The 6023-nt window shown below is 40.3% G+C and overlaps 1 pseudogene; it reads left to right on the top strand.

Moving 5' to 3' along the window:
• The first annotated feature begins 3724 nt into the window (after positions 1-3724).
• LOC101585967 lies at positions 3725-5754 on the top strand (annotated as a pseudogene).
• Positions 5755-6023: the final 269 nt, after the last annotated feature.

Below are 6023 nucleotides of genomic sequence, written 5' to 3'. Positions count from 1 at the left end.
ATTTTTAGGAGTTTTTATTTTTTCCACACATTTATTCATTTCAATAATAAGGTGTGGATTTTCAAATGGATTTGAATTGTACAATAAGCCTCAGATGTCAGACATTTTTATGTTCTTGTTTTCTTTCCTATTCTCCATATAGCAAGTTGTTTTAAATTTTCAGAAATCTGTTTTAGAGATTCTATATCAAACTAATAAGCAAGTCATTGCTGGTTTATGATCATTAACTCATACACTCAGTGCCATTCACCACCGAATCTCATGGTCCTTGGAGAGTTTGAAATCACCTATCATAAAAGTCTACAAAACAAGCAGAAATCATGAAGGATTGCACACAGCCGCACTGCACTCCTAGCGTCTCATGAATACATTTTTTTCAGCCCATCAAACTGAAAACACAAAATCATGTTTATCACTTATCCCTCTGCTACAATGTATTTCTTTTCCTGAATCTCCTATTTTCTGCTGATGGTACCACTGTTTTTCTTCTAAATCATTTCTGCTAGAAAGGAATATGTGCATATATTTTAACTCTTTGTTCATTTAAGGACTGAATGTTATAAGGAATTTCTAGGTTTTTTTAATTATTTCATTAACCTGATGAACTTTTTTCATCACCTCTTATCTTTTAAGGAAAAATCTTAAAGCAGTACTGAAGTAACAATCACCAAGGCCTCCAAATATCTTTCCTGGAAGATAGCTTTTCAAAGATACACCTTTACTAAGTGACCATTTTTGTCATAGACCAATGACTAGAGAGTAAAGTTCTTTAAAATAGTGAATTTTAACATCTGAGAAAAAGCCAAAGTTGGAAAAGATCATTTGTAAGCTACCCAACAGGAATGTAAAAGAAAATGAGGGAAGATAAACCTCAAAGTTTACTTTGAACATTTGTCTCTTATGAATTTCTTATCATGAAACATTTGTTTGAGATGAATTTTTTCACAGTGTGAATCTCTCTGGAGGAGTCTAGGATTCTGCTTACCATGACAGTCTCTGTGTTCTGCTTGCCCATGTAAGGATAAATATCCCAGTACGGTCAATGAGATACCACCATCTAGAAACTTGATGAATGAAGGAACGTCATGGGGAGAAACAGAAACTAAGTGAATCAATGGAATCCACAGTAATGTGTCGCTATGTCAAGTGGATATGTCATTTGCAGGTCTTCACTGTGTAGGGACAGCCTCCCTTCATGGTGGTGTTGTATCAGATTTTTTTGTTTGCATAATTTCTATTTACTTTGGCCACTTAAAAAATATAGTTCTCAAGCTTTTTTGTAAATTTAGGGAGCTTTGCAAAATACTTCTGATATAGTAGTACCTGATGAGATAAGAAGAATAATACCTACAGATTTTAATTGAGCACCATAACAGGATTGAAAACAGGATTTGCTTAGAGAAAAGTGGAAATGAGAGTGGTTTGGTGTACAGTAATAATAAGCTCAGTCCACAAGTTCAATAGTTTGTTGAGCTTAGTTACAACAAAAGGCAGAAAGACCTGGAATAGGCCAGCAATAGAATTAATTATGAAATAATCACTTATATTCATCTAAAAAGAAAGTAGGGGCTGACCAAGTAGCTCAGCAAATTAAAGTGCCTGCAAGCAGGCGCAGGGGCCGGGGATGCAATCCCTGGGCTGTTATGCCGGCCCCACCCCCAGGGCACAATGAGAAGACAATTGAGGCTGGGTGTGGTGGTACATGCCTGCAATCCCAGCTCTTGGGAGGCTGTAAACAGGCAGATCACTGCAAATCAGATCTAGTAGAGAGACCCTGAACACCCTGTAGATCCTTCAAAAAAAAAAAAAAAAATCAATGGTATTTGAAGTGACTTCCACTATATTCCTGTAAATGACCAGGGACTGTTAATTATAACACAATCCTACCTTACTGTATGGAATCCTAAGCAGTAATATAAGATACCATAGAAAATTCAATCAAGGCTTAATGGGGGAAAAATCATATCTTAAATCAAAATTTTACCCTCATTTTCTTTGTACTTCTGTTTGGCAAAAATAAATGGGCCAGTGAATTGCTGTACTCCTAAGATGTTTAAGTCTTTAAAAGAATAATACATTATCATCTGATTGATTTTGTTTCAGGCAATGGTGTTGGAATGGTCAGCACAAGGTACAAAAAAGGGCTCTTCTGTTTTGGATCATGTCTGTACAGAGACCTAATGTGAAGCTTAGAGATGTCACTTCACTGTATTGCCAGCCTATGAAAATGAAAGAAACATTAACAAGTAAAATATTCATGTGAAACTACTTATAGCCCCAATAGTGACTTAGGCAAAAATATAGCTTTGGAGAGAAACTCTGAAATAACAAATCTTCAAAATTGTTTAATCACGTATCTAGAGGGTGGAATGTACCAGGATTATTCCATTTGTATTTTGGTAGGTATTACAAATAGACTTCAGAGGCTTACTGCAGATTATATTTCTAATAATCTTCCTCAAAACACTGTTGATTATGAAAAATCATACTCCACCAATACAGTTTTCTAACTGACATGCTCACTTAGGTGTAGTTGGGCATATTTAATTACATTTAAAAGATTTAAATGACATTCTCTGAGTACTAGGGAGTGTGCTAGGTAATTAAAAAGACCAGCGTTGCTACATTAAATCCTTGCAACAAGCCTGTAAATGAGAAGCTCCAATTTCAAAGGACTTTAATAACTTGCCTACAGCCAAACAACTTGCTACTTAATTTAAAATCGTTTTATCAAAATTCACACAGTTTTGATATATTTTGTCACAGGGATTTGTGTATTACATACGCGAAACACACAAATAATATAGTCATTTTTCTAGAACCAGGGATACTTATTATAAAATAATTTTTTAGAAATAAAGTTTAAATCACAAAGTTTAGTGATGTTTCTTGGCTGGGCAGCCTCTCTGGAAAGGTTTTTCAATGCATAATTGCTCTTTTACTTCCCTATGAAATAGTACATAAAAATGTGTGCATTTTTGATGCCTCACGCCTTCAACTTGGTTGTCAGTTTTTGTACAGAACAGTAAAATTTTATGCATGAAGAGATATTGAAGGTCTGCTTGTCCTCTCTTTAGTAGAACCTGGACTCTTTTTTATTGCATTGCTTTTCATTTTGTTGTGGTTATTACGTCCATGACTACTAATGGCAGTGTCTTTGTGCTATCAGTGTGCCTGCCTGAAAGGGTTCTTCATTTTCAGGCATATACCCAGTTCCTAGGAATTTAGAGAACCCAGAAATGTGATTTCCCTTAGCATTTTAAAATTGCATCTGAATTATAAATTACCTAGCTCTGCAAGAGGACCTAAACACCCATGAAGTGAAACTTCTCCAGTTCAGGGTGCATATTTCAATGCAAATCCATTTTCATATTTATCTTGCTCCTTCAAATATTCACTCACAAATATTTAATGAGCAACTGCATGAGCAATTGCTGTGTGGCAGAAACATCCCCAGGTGCTAAGGAAGAAGCGGTGAATGAATAAATAGCAGTTTGTGTCCTTAGAAGTTCACATTCTATTGGGAAAAGTAGAGAAAGGAAGCACTAAAAATTGAAATAGTGGTGGTATTGAGTAATGAACACTATGGAGGGAAATTACATAATAAAGAGATGTATGGAATTCCAGAAGAATGTGAGAGATACAATTTAAGATGACACGATCACATAATGTCAAATTTTAGGGGGGCATGTAAGTCAAGAGTTGAACAGTGGGCATGCCCAAAATGGTAGCCCTGGAAGAAGAGTTTATGTGGTTTGCGGTAAGCTTGGGTGCAAGGCCCGAGAGACGCCTAGGTGTAGAACCCAGCGGCAAAACAGACTATTGTCTTGTGACAGACAGAAGCAGCACTGTCGTCCTCTAGAAGGTTTCTTGATTAGAAACCCTTGAGGAGCTGGTCAGTGGAACAAGGGCAAATTATAACACGCCCAACTGAGTGCAATTTTCCAACTGGAGAGCATATTGTTATATATGATAACAAGGCTTTATGAATATGGAACAGTGAAGATGTAAACTTGGATAAACTACTTAAAGCTACACTGGTGGCTGAGTTGCGCGGGGTGCACTCGGCACAAGGGGCGGAGCTCGCGGCTCTGTTCAGGGGTGGTGCTGCCCCGGGCCTGGAGGCTTGCTCCCAGAGTCCCAGCAGAAGACAGAGACCGTTCTCTCGGATGGAGAAGTGATTAAGTGGACTAAATTTTCCGTGGTATTTAGGCATCCTGACTTAGTTTTTATTACTGAAAAAGATGGAAATCACCATGCTTATGTACAAATGTTCCACACACAGAATTTAAGCAAGTACACTCTGGTCTGGACAAGAAGAAAAAATGTGTTACACTGAGTTTTACGGTTTAAGTGGATCAGAAGTTTATCTCTTTAATGTCACTAAGCTTTGATGGATGTGTATACGAACCCTTGATTCCAGTATATCTGAGTGATACAGGAAAAAAAAAAAAAATCAGAGATTAGGTGCATCACTGTTGCTCAAGGCTGTTGCGTCTGATAATCCTCCAAATGTGTTACACTCACCGCCCCAGATCAAGACCGTGTAGTGGTCTTAAGACCTCCACTGCCAGCTTCTAAGGGATGCCTTTCGGTACGGAACATCAAATTCCAAAAGCTACAGACTTCAAAAGAGTTACCACAAGGGGCGCGGCCAGGTGCGGTCCTGTGCAGAACACCCGGCTGCGGTTCCGCGCAGGTGTGGCTGTCCTCGCGAGCTGGAGCGCTGGGGAACTGCAGCGCGCTGGGCCCCGGGCGCTCACACCACGCCTGCCCCACTTTGCAAGCTGGGAAATTGCTCAGGGATGTGGACACGGATCCCAGGACTTAAGGCAGTTAAGAAGAATTTTAAGAAAAAAAAAAAAAAATGAAGGAAGTTTTTAGCCAGAAGTTCCAGCATCTGAACAACTTTTATCAACTATGAAGAGTGGCTCGGAAAAGCACACCGAGGTAGAGCTCCGTGAGTTTGTGGCCAAGTGGACGCCTGACTCTCACGCCCTCACTGGGGACATCACAGCGGGACTCCTGGGAAGAGTCCTGAATGCTCATGCAGCGTCTCCAGGCTCCTCGCGCTTTCCGACAGCTTGTGCCTGGCTTAATGGACGCTGCCTTAGAAAGAGCGGGTGCGCAGGCGCTGCAGCAGGTCCCGGATATTCCCGAGTCTGTCACACAGGCTTGCTTAAAGACTTTCTTAAGTGGCACTGAACAAGACGGGAAAACGGAAGAACAACCAAAAATTCTCGAAAATGGCTTCAGTCCTGAAGACAGCAACTGCAAATGGGAGTTAAATGCGGACCCCAGGAGCCGACAGTGGCGCTCACCCCTTGCCGGGTGACGCTCTATGGAGCAGCCCTCCTAGATGGCATTCTGTGTTCAGCATACAGTGACACATTTCTTCTGCCTCACTTGGAGGATATCCCAGCCCAGCATATCACACTCTTTCTCCAGTATCTGTCCTTCCTTTATCTGAAGTGCAGCAAGAACGTTCCCTTGGCTCATCCTGGAGTACACTCTCTGACCATGAGCCAGATTATGGATTGGATATGTCTGCTTCTAGATGCTAATTTTACTGTTGTCTCAATAACACCAGAAGCAAAAAGGCTGCTGATAAACCTTTATAGGTTTGTGAAATCCCACATAAGTGTTTATTCTGAGCTCAACAAGATTGAAGTAAGTTTCCCGGAGCTGCAGAAATTAAATCAAGAAAAGAACAATGGAGGATTATATTCAATTGAAGTGATGGAACTCTTCTGACAGGACCAGGATTTCCTTCAGAGACATTTTATGAAGTCTTTATGTGAATTCCGCGACCTCATCCAGGCAAGAACGGTTTTGTTTGTGACCACCTCCGGGTGTCCCGAGGACATCACCAGTGAGTTCCCAGATTGCCCTGCACGGTGTCCAGAGTGGGGCTGCAGGCTGCCTGCACCTGCACGGGAAGGGGCTCTGCTGACCAGGTGCTGTGAGCTTTTTTAAGTACATGACTGAGCTGATTTTAAGTAAACTTACTTTTATATTGATAA

Source organism: Octodon degus, unplaced genomic scaffold (assembly GCF_000260255.1).
Source record: "Octodon degus isolate 3935 unplaced genomic scaffold, OctDeg1.0 scaffold00270, whole genome shotgun sequence".
In the NCBI taxonomy this organism is placed as follows: domain Eukaryota; kingdom Metazoa; phylum Chordata; class Mammalia; order Rodentia; family Octodontidae; genus Octodon; species Octodon degus.
The sequence above is the reverse complement of the archived record's forward strand: the minus strand, read 5'-3'. Positions and strand labels throughout refer to the sequence as shown.